Genomic DNA, 17,523 nt, shown 5'->3' on the forward strand with positions numbered 1-17,523 from the left:
CCAATATATATATAATCAGAAAAATGAGAGATTACACACTATTTATGTATGATCCATCAAAATGTATCAATGCATTCTATTGTCAGGTACAACTAATTAGCACAAATAAAATTTAAAAATTTAAAAACATAATTTTCTTGTTCATATGTTCACATCATTCTATAACAAATACACTGTTTAACACTTGTTAATTTCAACTGTTATTAGTAATTGGTCTTTAATCAATGTAATTCAAATATAGGAGACAATTAGATGCCATTTTTCTATTTCATTTTGCACACATTTTTAAGTGGCAAAAATAAGTATAATTGTAATAACATTTAAAGACAATGTACGAAGTAGAGTAACTTTCTACTAAATAAGACTAAATTAAAATGATGTTCAGTGACCACTGATTTGTATCTTGCTCATATTTAGAAATGGGAAAATATCCAGAGATTAATTTAATTACCAACTTACACTTTTCTAATGTTTTGTAGTCAATAAAAGACCATGTACAAGTTACTCTAACACTAATTTCTTATTAGATTATATCATTAAGATATTCTCCATCTTAACCACCTTTAAAATATTACTACAATTATCTATAGCTAAACATAATTTTATATCTTTTTAAAATTTTAAATATAAGAAACTATAGCTTACTTGACTCAGGCTCAATATGATTAAATTAAAAGATGTTTATAAGTAATTTATCCCTATTCTTATCAAAATAGAATTGGTGATTAAATTATGTTTTATGGTAAAATCAAAAAGAAAAAAGTTGTCTTTAAATCAATACTATTAACTTTCTCTAATTTGCTTAATTGAATATCTGTTTGCTAAATAGTAAATGAATTATTATTTTAAAGTCCTCTATAAAACTCTGAGTTATTAAACCAGATTTTAAGGTCTGAATTTTGCCATATTTTTCCCTTCCTTTTTGTGTGGTGCTGGGGATGAAACCCAGGGCAGGAGTATGGTAGACAAATGTTTTACCACTGAACTACAGCCTCAGCTCTTGACAAAATTCGAGTAGCCTGCTCTTTTTATTTTGAGAAACTTTTTATCCAAGGCCATAATTAAAAAAAAAAAAAAAAAAGGACTGAGAGATAGCTCAGTTGGTAGAGTGCTTGTCTTGCAAGCACAAGGCCCTTGGTTTGATCCTCAGCACCGCAAAAATAAATAAATAGATAGATAGATAGATAGATAGATAGATAGATAAATCTTGAGTTGAAACTTTTAGATTGTGATTTTTTTTTTTTTCTTTTTGATACCAGGAATTAAACTCTGGAACACTTAACCACTGAGTCACATCTCCAACCCACTTTACTTTTTATTTTGAGACAAGATTGCATTAAGTTGCTCAGAGCCTCCCTAAATTGCTGAGGTTGGCTTTTAACTTGAGATCCTGCTACCTCAGTTTCCCAAGCCACTGGTATTACAGGCAGGCACCACTGCACCAGGTTTAGATGGAAAAATTTAAAGGACGAACGTAACTTAAATATAATGAACTTAGTGTTTTGTCTTTATTTTTAATGAGAATGTTCACTTTTTCCTTTACAGTATTGATAAGAATTCTTGTCAAAATTATGGATTTTGTTTTTCACCTTAAAATTACTTTAACTTTTAAATTATTTTTATGGTCTGGCCAACTAACCATTTCAATCAAATTTTTGTGTTCTCTGGCCTCACCTAAAGATGACTTTCTTAATTTGCCATAGAGAAAAACAATCATCAAAGAAACAGTTTCAATAACAGGGAATTATAAGGGGGATATTACAGGATTGTGATTTATCATAGGCTGTTTTTCCCAGAATTCAAAGAAAAGTCTGTCCTGTTTGGAGACTTATTAGGAATTTTAAAAATTAGATTGGATGTGTTACTAACTTTTATTGAGAAGAAGAAGGAATAATCCAGGGCTACTGTTATTACAAAAAATGGAAGTGTAGTCATGCATTTTACATGGTAAAAGAGTATATTTGATTATTTATGTGGTGGTACCTAATTCCTTGTTTCCTTGTTCAGACATAACTAGAGAATCATCTTGCTTTCATATTGTCAAAATGAGTCTTTCTAATTATTATTGACATTCTTTAGACATATTTTAATCATCAAGGGAAAACATTTTGGTCTGTTACCTGTCAATGACCAGTTGTTGGCCATCAGGGCTACCATTGTTGCTTGTGTTATTTCTGTTTTTCTTTTTGTTACTTTGCTATTATCTAGGTATACAATTTATTTTGTTAAAGATTGTGAATGATAAAATATATTGGTTTAAATGAACATCAACATTTTTAGACAGTCAAACTCTACAGGAATAAGGCAAATAAGAATAGGACAATACCCTATAGTTCTGAATTAGATTAAAAGTATCACCATAAATTTGCTGCATCCTATTTTCTTAAAAATGTAAATTATATCTACTGGACAGGAATTTTGTCTACTGGGTAGCAACAGAACAAGGGTAAGGTCACTATTAATAAGCACATTCAGTGGTCATATTGTGGTCCCTATAGTCCTTTTTCCCACTTTAGAAGTCAGGAGTCTTTAGAGATATAATCGACTCTAGGCAGAACAGAAAATGAACAAGAAAATCATCAAAACTTTGTTATATCATGTTGCTACCAATTACACTTGAAATTAGATAAACACACACACACACACACACACACACACACACATTTTTTTGTCTTAACCTTGTGACCAATGAAAGCACAGCTGAGCATTAGATTTCAGATTTTGAAACATAACCTTCTTTCAGGAATTAAATAATTTCAGGTTGTTGTATTATCTTCATCTCAATATTCTAGTTAGTAAAAGTTAACATATTCATCCAGAGGATATATTTTAATATGTTATCATCTTGGTTTTTCTTATTCTCATAAAAGACTTAAGTTTTTTATTGCTGGAAAGTTACATTTCACTGGAATAGTTACTAAAGCACTCTCTAAAGCCTTGCCTTTCCATAATATCCTCAATTTTTAAAAAATGCAAGAAAACAAGTATTAAAACTAAAATTTTTACTATGTTCTCAGGGACTCTGGAACTTGCACAGCCTAAATCTGTTGACATAAGCTTTGCTCTTGTGAATTAATAACTTAGCCAGACCATGAATTTGGGGATTTCACTCCTGATCTTAGTCTAATACTAAATGATATGTTAAATACTGTAAAACAGGCTGATACAGATATAAGATTATCAGGCACAAATGCGTTTGTTAAGACATCATAAATATCTACCTAAGCAGACCCTATGTGATCTGAAATAAGACTTCATCTTCTGATAGAGATATCTACCCAAGAAGGTAGAATTAGACTAATTTTCTGATATGTCTGTTTCTTTTTAATATTTCCTTTTGGTTTACTATGAACTTGATCTTTTATCATTAGGTGGCATCCCTCAACAATCTCCTACTTGCTAATATGCTCAAAGCTCTATTTATCTTTTCTCTTTTAATCCTTTATGGCATATTGTATCAAAAGGAAAGGGAAGACGTGCATTTTGCAACAAACATGCTTCTACTACGAATTTAAGTATTTACTAAATTTGTCATTACCTGTTTCATGACCTTCTACAATACTTATTTCTGGTGAATTCTTTAGAAGGAAAGTTTTGTCCCACAGAATTCCTCTAAAATTTATATTTCACATTATCAATCCAACTCTTCACTATTTTCAAATTTATATTTTGACTAAAAGCCAATAGAACATTTTTGTTGATATCATTACAGAAAAACCAGACTAATCATAAGTGTGGACCCAAATTGTGCAATCAATTCTGACTTACACACTTTGTCAACACGAGGCTTCTTTTTCAATAACTGTTTATCTCCACCCAGAAAGTCTACCTGGCTTAAAGGATTAATATTCAACTCAATCCTATTAATAATAAATGAAACTTATAGTCCCAACATTATCTGTGTCACACTAACCTACTAAAGCACTACTTCTTAAATGGGCAATTCTTCTACATTAAATAAAGTTAATTTTCCTATGTGTTTTCATAACCAGTTAAAGACAGAGAGAGAGAGAGAGTGAGAGACTGGAAAATAATAGGTGAAATATCTGTGACAAAATGAAAGAAAGCAAAAGCCCACCTGTCATTCAAATACAGACCCAGATAAATTGTGGAATGTGTTTTCATCTTCATGACTGGGGCTTCAGGCCCTTGTTTATTCTATTTTGAATATTAATAATCATCTTATTAAGGTAATTGCTACTTTGGCCCCTTATATTTTGCTTTCGAATTCTTGAATGCTGATTATCAAAAATCTGCAAAGAATTTTAGATTCTACCCTACCCATAGCTAACATTTTGTGCATTTTGGCAGAAGACAAGAGACCTCTGAGAATTGTAGGATTTTATTACAGCATAACACATAGCAAAAGTTTCCTATCCACATCAGTTCTTTCCTTACCCCAAGTTAGAGGTGGGCTCACATGATGATATAAATGTTTTAGGTTTGCATTATGGCTGAAAAATCTCAGATTAAGGAAACATAAAATTTATAAAAGTTATTAGACTCTCGAAATGTAGCCACAGAAGGAGACATTATCTTTATTATACTGGATGGTAAAAACAAGCAAAAAACTCTGCATTTTGCTGTCAAGGTACATTGCACCTCAATCTTTCAGGCAGTTTGACACAGAGATATCCTCGAAAATAAGGTACAAAGGACAAAAGCTGTCAGGGCTTCTCGTAAAACATACAGGAATGCAAGAGACCCACGAACAGGTGCTTCCAACATTGCAGAGATAGTCATGTTGGGCTTTTCAAAAGATAGTTCACAACAAAAGAAACAACAGGGTATCAATCTCACAGAATGTCTCTTCAGACAATGTTCCCTAGGCAATTTCTAAACCCTAAATTTGAGGAACATTGTATTTGTAAACATTATATGAAAATTAACGTTTTCTGGAATCATTTTATAAGTCCTTGCTTGAAGTAGGAAGAACAGGAAAGAGAGATGGAAAAATCTCTGGAAGCCAATAGGTGGCAGTTGGCAACCAAGAAATAGGTCTTGATGCTTCCTCTTGAACAGAAACAATTTGCAGAGAACATTAACAATGATCACACAGTGTCACTCTTTGATCATGGAAGAACAAAATGGTAACAAGATCATTCTGTAATCATATCTGAACATAGTTGCATGCAGTTGCACTAGCAACTTAATGTTCCCATAGTCCAGCTGACAGGAGCTACTATGATTTTTTGCTTTGTTTTGTTTTGCTTTTTTAGTACCACTGAGTCACATCCCAGCTCATATTTTTTTTTTTTTTTTTAATATTTTGAGACAGGTTCTCACTAAATTGCTTAGGGCCTTGCTAAATCCTTGAGGCTGGCTTTGAACATGTAATCCTCCTGCCTCAGCCTCCTGAGCCACTGGGATTACAGGCATGGAACACTGTGCTGCTAGGAGTTACAAAGACTTTATTAACAAGGATAACACTAGCACTGACATAATATTTCAATCTTAATAAAATATATTATGGCAATTAATCACTGAATTGTCCCAATCTGACAGCACTTAATTCTCCTTGGACCCCTTTCCCCCAAATTTAAGAAAAGTCCTGAGCATATAATAGTTACTTCCCAACTCTCCTATTGAGATGCTCCATAGGTCTTTTAGGGAGCCCACCCTTACTATAGCAATTTAATTAACTTTACTTGCTTTTAGGTATAGTCTTGGTGAAATCTGTCTAGTGGACTTTAGAATATCAACTCTTTAAGTCTCACTATGATTACTTAATTATGTTAAGATAAATTTTTTTTCATAATGGAGCATATTTAAAATTTTTTTTCTCTGTGCATATCCCTGTACAGATATTAGGCATTTTACTAGGTTATTCAAGTCATCTAAAATTGTTCCTTTTTCATATAATTACATTAACAGTTTAGCACATAGTTGGGTTCTTTAGCTTCACTTTTTTTAAATTTGTAGGGATTATTTCTATAAAAGATGGTGATATTGTGTTAGTCTTATGGAATATTATTATGGTTACTGAAATAAGTTTTAAAACAAATTCAGAAATATCCATCTTGTTTTTACACTTTCACTCTAGTGTCCTCCTTCTCCCACATGTGAGGGTGACATATAGAAATGTTTACCCCACTTAATGTTTTCACTCATGTCGTGGTTATCATTCCAGAGGTACTTCATGCTACTCTTTAAAATGTCATGGCGCTCTCCTCAATTTACTGTAATACACCAGATTAGTTAGCCAGTCCTCTGAGGATAGACAATGGGTTGTTTCCTCTTTTGTTATTAGAAGCAGTGCTGTAACACTGGGCAGGCATCTTTATACTGTTAATGATTAAATTTCAAAATAAATTGCAGGAGTGCAATTAGAAAGTCCAAGAGTAAATACGTGGGAAATTTTGGAAGACATTTGCACATTTCCCTCCATAGAATTTATAACATCTTAATAGGAGTCCTACTGTCTTACAGAGGTGCTACAGCATTTTGCCTCTTCCTATGCAATACAGTGCTTGCTTCCCTGGACCATCATGAACAGAGCATGGTACTAAACACTGGACTGAAATGTGAAAATGTGATAGCCAAGGAATGTTAAAAGGAGTAATAATCATTCCTATGTTTATGAATGTGGTTCACATCTTTAGATAAAAATCACTGTTTTGATTAACTTTTCTATGAAAACTCCTCATTTTCTCTTCTTTTTTCTTAGTTTTGAAAATATCTTGATATATTCTGGACATTGACATTTTTTGGTGCTCTAAGTTGTATTAACAACATATTGACATTACAAACCTTCTGTAGAATTTCATTTCAATGAAACATTTTTAAGGTTGAAATCCTTTATCAATTATGCTATTTTATCTTCCCATAACAAAATGTGTGCATAAATTATCATATATTTTGTTCCAAATTAGAAAACATGAAAACATTGCTGTTTTGGAAATGCAATTCAGGGGATCAGGACTAAGGGGGTAATTCATTGTAACTTCAATGGCACCAGTTGCAATTATCACTTTGTTTAATGTTTACATCTTAAGGAAACCTCATAATAAGATTCATAATGCTTTATATTCTAAAGAATGGGTAAATAATGACTATGGAATGGAAGGACCATTCTCATGCTTTGCAAACATGGGTGTTTTAAAGCATGTGAACTTGACAAAATGCTATACAAACAAGTTGAGGATCTGTGAAATAATTTCCTCAAAACTATTTCAGTTCACATTCCTTACAAGAAAAAAGTATTTATGAATAGTAAGATTGCACAAACTTCACACTACAGGCTATTAATCTTAGGTTACTTAGACTCAGTCCTTATGTATTCCAACAGTACTAATTTCCAATAATTCAGGAAGACTTCTTCCAGTTGCAATGAAGGATCCAAAAGAAAATTAAAACCCGAGTTGAAGTTTAAAAGAATATTGTTCAAAGGAAAAGCAGTCAAGAAGAAAAATAAGAGAAATCTATGAACTCAAGTCAATGAAGTTCCACTGTTTAAGATTATCAATGATAACATTCCTTTCATACATGCTGAACTCTTTAAGATCTTAATTATATAGGGAAATGTTATCTTTTGCAACTAGGACCTAATAGCTAATTAAAATCTTCTAGCTAATTGACAGTTTTTTATTTAATTAAAAAAATGGTAAAGATCTTAGATAAGACATAAATAAATAAAAAACCAAACCAATCTTTTTTATTATTGGTCTTACATTGCAAAAATATTAAACATGAATTGCTTTCCACTTTATTACTATTAAAAGGTGAATACTTTTGTATTTATTAAGATGCTGAAAAATTACATTTTACCTTTTATACATAATATAACCTTATTTCTTGGCTGATGCAGCTTTTATGAATTTTAGAATGCCAAGTAGTATTTCTCAGAGGCCTGTGAAGGTATTGGTATGCTATATAAAGGGGCAAACATGTCTGATAATTCATGTTCACAAGGCATCCCTAACAAGGATTTGAGGACTTATTTCACACATCTAAATAAAAACATTTCAATTTTAAGTATTATTAGAATATTGTCCCAGGAAAGTGGCCAAATGACCTACTCACAAAAGACCACATACTAGAAAACTCAATTTGTGTTAAATGTCCAGAATAGGCAAATCAAGAGAGGCAGAAAATAGATTAATGTTTTCTTAGCGCTAGGAAAGGAGGTGGAGAGGAATGTGACTGTTGCAGTGTACTGGGATTCTTGTGGAGTGACAAAATTAGATTGTTTGAAAATTGGATACTGGTGATAGCTGTAAAATTTTGTGAGCATACTGAAAAACATTGAATTGCATACTTTACAACAATGATGAAATATGGCATATAAATTATACCTAATAAAAACATAAAGTGAAAATAAAATTTTTAAAAAGAATATTTAAAACAACTGAATCCCAACCAGATTTCAATGCTATTGTAAGAAAGATTTCCAAGCAATGCCTGTGGATAATTAAAATGTAAACAGTTACTTGGGAAATCAAGGGGCTGAGGTTGTAACTCAGTGGTGGAGTGCTTGTCTAACATGTGTGAGGTACTGGATTTGAGCCTCAGCACCACATAAAAATAAATAAATAAAATAAAGATATTGTGTCCATCTGCAACTAAAAAACTAAAAAGAAAATAAAAGAAATTAAGACACTATAAAAGAGAACCAATAAGAACTACAGACAAAAAAAAAAAATAAGTGAACACAAGCAATAACTTTGGGTAAAAAAATCAGACATTAAAATATAGCAATATGTAAATACTATTTTCAAATATAAAATACTCATTTTGGGACACAAATAACAGATAAAAGAACACCTGAGACTCTGAAAAAGATATTTACAAAAATGAGATCATCTAACACACTAATAACTTGAATTTTGACACAAGGTATTAGAAGGAATAGATCCAGGAATATCATTTGATTAAATTTATGATATTAAAAAAAAGAAAGAGAGGAGGTAAGGAAAGAAAGAAGAAAAAATTACTCTATAGCATGGAATAGCATGTCTAAATCCAGTAAAACAAAGGTGCAAAGTCCTAGAAGCAGCTAAGGTGAAAGAGGATTGTCCACAAAGAAACTTCAATTATTGTAAGGGCTCCCTTTTCCAGGACAAGACTGGAACGGAGGGGAATTGTTATATCTTTAATGTGCTGAAAGAAAACACATTCAACTTAAGTTGCTGCAATCAGTGAAACCATTTACAAGAACAAGAACAGTAGAAGGTCGAACAAGCACAGAATAAAGACATTATGTGGCACACAAAAACAGACTTTCACACTTTAAACAGCCAATAAAAACAGAAATAGTCTTTTCTTGAGGCTTAAAATGGATTGTGGAATAATAATGAATCCCAAAATTAGACATATAAAAAACAGAAAATGAGGGAAAAACACAAAGCACATGATATTAGAAACAAATCAAAATACTAAATTTAAATCATGATTAAAATTTAACACCAAAATTTTTAAAGTGAAAATAGTATTATAAAAATACACTTGTTCATTAAATTAATGCTTAAATATAATTATTAATGTCAAAAAATGAAATAAGTTAAATGTATTATCACTATAAGGCAAAAAATTTGCAAAACCAAGAAAATTAAGGAATTTAAAATTATTGGTATCATGCAGAAAATGATCAGTGCCACACACATAATTAGAAAAACTGCATTCATTCAAAATATGGGACAGGTTTCTAGTTCATGGATCAAAATAAAATAAAAATTTGTAAAACATTATGATTAGACAAAAAGAAACGTGCTACTAAACAAAACTTATAGATCTCACTAAAATCTTAGTTTTTAAAATTCTGTGTTGTTTTGTTTTGTTTATGATAAATACTTAGTGATGGTAACAATCTGAAGCAATGTGACTGAATGCATAGTGGAAAAAAACAGATAGCAAAGAATATACATGTATCACATTCCGTAGATATTATGTCCCAAGAAAATATAGCAGTGTCCTTTGGCAGAGTGGAATGATTCTGGGAGGATAAGTGGAAGCCAGTGAGGTGATAGAGATGATTTAGTCCTTGTTCTGTGCAGTGTTACACAACTTTATACAATTCTGAATGTTCTTCAACCTGTGCACTGAACATTGTATGCATTGCTTTATAAAATTATGCCTTAATGAAACTAAAACATCTAAATACCTTCAGTAAGTTGTAAGAAAAATCTTAAGCATCATATATAAATGAAAGTTCAAGAAATTTACATAGGAGAAATTCATAATTAATGATATGCAAGTAGCATTTTAATAAAAAGAAAGTTGAATAGCAGAAAACAACTAAAGAAACTGAAAGACAATAATGAACCAAATTTAATGAAATAAAAATATAGAATCTTTTTGGAAATACTGAGAAAACATTTAAAACCCCTCCGAGATATATATATAAAGAAAAAAAAAAGAGAAAGATGTTTTTAATCATATAGGATAATTTTACTAAAGAATCTAAATAGTTAATATCATTATAAGGAGTATTAAAAGAAAATGAAAATGCCAAGATGGAAAGTAAATAAAATTCATCCAGCCTGACTCAAAACAGAACACCAGAATTATCCTGAAATCACTAATGAAAATATAACTCTAAGCAAAATATTTTCACAAAGAAAACAGCAGATGAAAACAATTTATTTATTTTTATTTATTTATTTTTTTGTGGCCCTAGGGATTGAACCCAAGGACTTGTGAGGCAAGCACTCTGCCAACTGAGCTATATCCCCAGTCCGTGATAAAGACAATTTTAAATGTTCTTCCACATTTTCAAGTGACAAATGACTGATTTTATCTACTCTATTCTCTAGAATAAAGAAGGGATATACTAAACTGTTTGAGATTAGAATATATACTTGATTCCCAAACCAGAATAGGATACAGAAAGGTCCTGGGTCAATATTATTCATGGCTATAAAAGCAAATCTATTGAAATAATAATTAGAAAATGAACACAGCATTATATAAAAAGATAATACATTTTAATCAATTTAAGCTTACTTAAACATCTTGAAAAAATTATGTAATCAGGCAGTTAAATTTTCTTGCATTTCATTGGGAATCAAGTTACAGATGCCAACTACACTTCTGTTCAACTTTGTGTTTTTTCAGAAGATTTAGGCAATTTACTAAGGGAAGAATTAAGTGCAAGAAACTAAATTTTAAGTGTTTGCAAAAGGAATTGTTGGTACACAACAAGGGATTTACAGATTAATTATTAAGATAAATAAGATATTTTGGTATGGTTGAAATTCCAAATTGTGTTTCTAAATCTTTTTAACAGCAATATTTTTCTCAAGAACAATTAAAACCATGAAAAATCTTAGAAGATATAAAATGCATTTAAAGATGAAATGATAAAACTTTTTGAACAATATGGAAGAAAGATACCAACAAATATTATAAAGATGACAATTCTTCCCATTTTGAATCAAAAGATAAAATCAATGAATATAACCATAGATTTGTGTAACAGAATATCACATATCAACAAAATTTTATGAACTATAATTGCTTGCATAAAAACTTCACTTAGGAGAAATATAATTTTGAATGATAAAAGCAGGATGCAAAGTACAAAAATAGTTACTTTAAAAATATATTTATTGCTTAGGAATATACTTAGTATATTTTTAACTGTCCTCCATATCAAAAATTGGAAATTTGAAAATTCCTTTCTTTCTCATTTAATCGTGTGCAGCATGTGTTCCTCTTGGAGGGGTTGCTTTACTTTACATGCAAACTCTTTCCCCTTCTTGACTCCATCATCCCCTACAGTCACATACTTCTTTTGATCCATATGGTTGATGGGTACAAAGAGCATGGAAGGATACACCTGAAATATAACAACTCTGACTCAGAAATGACATATATCACTTCCAATTATATTCCATTTAACCAAGAACTTGTTATATTGTTTCATCTTTATTACAAGAGTTGGGAGATAAGCCCTCAAGGAAGCAGCTGCTACCTACTGATAGCTTTGCACTAATCAAGGGAGCAGACATTTCTTGTGTAAGTCAAGCAACTTTGCTCTAAGATGCAAATGAGAAACTAAAAAGAAAACATAGGAAAGAATAATGGAATGTAAATGTAGCGGTTTCCTTGAGACAAGGTTGGAAATGCAATTATGGCAGGGACTGTGAAATTTTCAAGGATTCAGATAATGTTATATTTTATAAATTTGTGGTAGGTTCATTACTTATTACTTTCCATATTATTATGGAAAGTATACAAAATTCATGTGAATAGTATATATGTATGTACATTTATATACATATGTGCATTGAATACCAAAAGCTGAAATATAGAACATAAGTAAATATAATGTTAAACATATTAATAAAGGGCATTCATTGAGTAATATTTATTGAGCAATATTATGGACCAGCTCTTGTTTGAAGCTCTTTAAGTGATTAGCTTTTTAAAATATATTTGTGTTAAAATTATTTTATTTTTCATTTTTATTGAACCTGCTTATGGGGAACTGTGATAATTCAATACACAGAGACAATGTATATTGTTCAAATCATGGTAATTAACATTTCTATCTTCTAAGTATTACTTTATGTTTAGAACCTTTGTGGGGCTAGCTTTACTGTCCATCACATAAGATCTACAATATTAGCACTCCCATTTCTCCCATATTAGAAGTAACATGATGTAAAGAGAGAATAACTTTGTGTAAGTCACACAGCTTGAGTTAGGCAAAGTTGCAAAAAATAGTAAAGTAGTAAAGATGGATTTTGCCTTTGTAAAATTTTAATAATTGAAATTCTGAGCCACACGCCCAGTCCTTTTTAAAATTTTAAATTTTGAGACAAAGTCTCACTAAGTTGCTTAGGGTCTTGCTAAATCGCTGAGCTGGCCTTGAACTTGCAATCCGTCTGCCAACCAAGTTGCTGGGGTTGCACGTGTGTACCACACACCCAGCAGTTTTTTTCAATTTTTTTGATATCTCTTCAATATCTCTCTAATAATTTAAAAAATATTTGGGAGACTTCTTTGGCAAGAGATATAGAACATGATTGTAAATAGGGAAACTGAGGGGACTGCATCAGTATTATAAGTGACATGGTGTTTTAGAGGGATGGAGCAGTAGAAATAGAAATGGAAAATATAGTGGATATAATTTGATTGTAAATGTAAAATGAATTCCTGACAGATGAAATATAAAATAATTACTTGAAAAAAGAATAGAAGCCATTAATCCTAGGTTTTCTCATCAATCATTTCATGTAAGGTTGGGTTCTATGTAATGTTGAAAATTGAAGAAAATAAGGAAGTGTAGTTGGTTATGAAATCAAAGTTTAGTGAATTCTGAAATTCCTGTAAAACAATAAAGTAGGTATGTTGAGTTCACATTTGGGCATATAAGTCTGGTAAAACATGTGGTCATATAATGCACAGCCATCAATTTATTGATTATACTTAATGGAGTTAGTATGTGATCCCATTTGCAGAAATTTTAGATAAACAATAGTATAAAACAACTGGTAAAAATGGTAAATTGCCTTCTAAAAATAAACAACTGACTGACAGCAAAGAGTTAGAAATGGGAGCCTTAAAAGAAGCAATGCATGATGTAATAGAGATATTGGAAAACATTAGGAATAGAATTAACCATATTAAAAATATTGTATTGCTAAAGTATGAAAAGTGATGCTGGGTTATCAAGTGGGATTGTGATAGAGAGTGTATTACTAAAATTGGGCAATTTGGAAGCCATTTGTATCGTTGATAAGGGCTTCAAAAGAGTTGTCTTCAAAATGACCTGATTACAATGGGCCAGAAAATGGAAAGTGACAACAGAAGAAATAAGGTGAAAATATGACATCTTCCAAAACTTTTGTTCCATATAGGAGTAGAAAAATAAAGAAGAAAATGAAGAGGAACAATAGTTTCAAGGAAGAGATTAGAGCTGTTTTCATAGTTGATGAAGTACCCTTCTAATTTGATGAATCATGCAAGAGAATGGAAGTATATTGAAACAAGGGTTTTCAACAGTCCAAGTGGGTGTAGTTCAAAGCAGAAAAGCTAGAGACTGGACTTTTCTCCATTACATCACATGCAAAGACAGTAACTATAGGCAGCAAGAATGTGGTTTCAAAGACCTGGTATTATTATCATCTGTTTCTATTTCCTTCGTGAAGTAAGAGGCAGGATTATCAGATGACAAATAGGGGAATATTGGAGATTAGTGGGCTGAGGAGTGAAAAAGACTTATAAAAGTAAGTATTGAAACAAATTTTTATTGTTTAAAGAGTTACCGACAATCTAAGATTTCTGTTAATAAATTTAAAGAGGACAGTACACACTGTTTTGGGATGTCTTTAGCTTGTTTTGCAAATAAGGAGTAGAAATTTAGTTTAAGACAATAGTTTCATCAGTAACTATGAAGATTAGTGAAGGGGGCAAGAGAGTTGAGAGCATTTACAATAACTGATTTTAACAAAGGATCATGAAATTTAAACTAAGTAAAGGAAGATTCAAGATGGATGACTTTAAGTCTTAAACATTATAAGATTTTTGAATTGTACTACCCAAACCATATGTGATGTGGAAACTTGAGGACCAAAAAAAGTATTATTTTTAATTAAACTAAAGGAAATAATCTTTGAATAATCTCTGACGTCCCTTCAATTATGGAAAACTTATTAGATAATCTTTATCAATTTAAAAACAAAGTACTTTATCTAATTATTTTTTCTCTCTGGTTTCCAATTGGGATTGACCAAATCTTACCCTGTCAAATTGAAAATTCTACCTCCAAGTTGAAAAACAACCATTTTTAGAATTTCTATACATAGAAAATTTAAAAACAGAAAATTGTATTATTTAGCTTTTTGTCACTGTGATTAAAATACCTGACAAGAACATCTTAGAGGGGATAAAAGGTTATTTTGGCTAGCAGTCGCAGAGGTTTCATCCATGGTTGGCCAACTCCATTGCTCTTGGCCTAAGGTGAGGCAGAACATCATGGCAGAAGGGTGTGGTGTCAGAGGAAGGCATCTGACCTCATAGTGACAGAAGGTGGAGAACAGGGGCTTTAGAGAAGACGGACACTTCCAGGGCACACCCCCAGTGACTCAACTTCTTCTCCAGTCTTCACTTACCTACCATTACCACTCTGTCCACTTAAACTAGGATGGATTGCTCAGGTTATACCTTTCAGGATCTAATTATTTTACCTCTGAATATTCTTGCATTTACACAGAAGCTTTCTGGGGGACACCTGATATTCAAATCATAGCATGCAGTAAATTTTTCAAATTGTATTTTCAAATACACTCATATTAATGGTAGGGGTTTAAGCACAATGCCTTTATTGAAAAGTATGCAGTGATCACATGTATATCTTGAAGAAGAATTCTGAAAGTCTATTTTAATTTTTTCTAATAACTCCATGAATAGTTTTTGTCTTTAAACAAAATATTTTTATATTAACCTTGGAAATAGATTTCATATTCCATGTTCACTTATAGAGTTTTTAATAAAAGAGATACGAAGATAAAATTTAATATTTTAATTATGAAAAATATTATATATTATACTCATCTGCTTAGTGTGAGCATTTAGGTTTATTTCAATATTTTCTAGATAAAGTTTAATAAGAAAAATATATGATTTAATTGATAAGGGATTAATCTATATTAAAGACAAGAACATTTCAAAAGTATCTGTAAGTTACAGATTAAGTACAGAGTCATGCTTTTGTGAATGCTGTTTGTATAAGCACTGTGATTAAAATGTTACTTTTTATCATTTGTGTTTCCAAGTTATATTATTAATATTTTGAGACATTTTAAAATATTATGGCTTATCAGAAATATTTATATTTATGAATCATATATAAAAGTGCCAAAATGTTTCTAAGTTGAATAAAAATGATTAACTTTATTATTTAATACTATGAAGCTATATGTCCTGCAAAATTCTTATTTTATTATAAGTATTCTTTCACTTAAAGTGCACAGATCTAACAGATCAAATATATCATATTCTGGTGATATGACCATCCAAAAGAAGAAATTTAAATAACTGAATGAATGTAGAAAAGTGAAAATTATAAATTATAAATGATAAAGTAATTGATAAGCTGCCAATTCATGTAAAGCCAATCTCCCAAAATAATTTTTATATGCAAGGCAGTATTTATTTTAAAAATCAGATATGTTATGATTATCAGTATTGAAATTAAGGTAATTTAAATTAATAAAAATCCACAGAACTATTTTTATTTTGTATGTGAGAGGAAATTTCTGGATGCAAAATCTAACCATCCAGGATACAAATCAAAATCACAAAGAGGTATCAACTCACACTTTTTAGTATGGCTGTTATAAAAAAAGACATGTTGGCAAGGATGTAGAGAAGAGGGAACACTTGGACACTGTTGGTGTGCATGCAAATTGAAATGGTTGTAATGAAAATCAGCATTGCTAGTATGAAAAACAGTGGGTTCCCACCAAAAAAATTTAAATGTGATCCAACAATGCCACTCCCATTTATATATCTGAAGGAAACAAAATTAGACTTTCCAAAAGATATTGGAACTACCCTGTTTGTTGCAATATTATTCACAATTGCTGAGAAATTAGAAAAATATATTGACAGATGAATGTAGAAGAACATTGTGGTGTATGTGTGTGGGGTGTTATGTATGTGTGTGTGTGTGTGTGGTGTGTGTGTACATGAATGTACATACTATAGTTTAGATTTGTAATGTCCCTTGAAGGTCTGTATATCTAAGGCTTACTCCTCCATGTGTCCCTATCAAGAAGAGGTGAAATTTTAAGAGATAGGTCAAATGGGAGACTTTAGGTCATTGAGGTTGTGCCTTCCCCAGAAATAGTGGAAGTCTTCCCCTTCCTCCTTCTCTTTTTCCTTCCTGGCTGCCATGGGTTGAGAAGCTTCCTGTGCCACGTGCTCCTGCAATGATGTTCTGCCTTACTATAGACCCCAAAGGAACTGGAGCAACCTCTCCATAAACTGAAGGCTCCAAAACAATAGCCAAAATAAATGCTTCCTCTTTTAAATGTGATTATCTTAGCTAGTTTGCTTTTTTTAATTATTTTTTTTTTACTTTAACAGACTGCATTTTGATTCATTTTACACAAATGGGGGTAGTTTGCTTTTGTAACACAAATCTGACAAACACAGTGTATGAGGACAAATAAAATAATATTTAGCCATTTAAAGGGCAATCCTATGATTTGCAATAATGTGGATTCAACTTGAAGATACTATGTTATATAAATCTGAGAAAGAAAATACAGTTATCTCTTATATGTGGGTATCTAAAAAGTTCAAAATCATGGAAGCAGAGAGTGAAACAATGCTTGCTAGGGATTGCAATGGGAGCAATGAGAAGATTTCAGTCAAAGGATGCAACCAGATATTTGTAAGTGGGATAAGGCCTGAGGATCTCATAACAGCATGCTGATGACACTCAATATTGTATCACATTGTATACTTGAAATTTGCTAAGAGTAGATCTTAAGTGTTCTACACAAAGAATAAAGTTAAGTGAGGTAATAGATACATTAATGCACTTGAACATAGTAATTATTTCATAGTGTT

Source organism: Sciurus vulgaris (genome assembly GCF_902686455.1).
Source record: "Sciurus vulgaris genome assembly, chromosome: 5".
Lineage (NCBI taxonomy): Eukaryota > Metazoa > Chordata > Mammalia > Rodentia > Sciuridae > Sciurus > Sciurus vulgaris.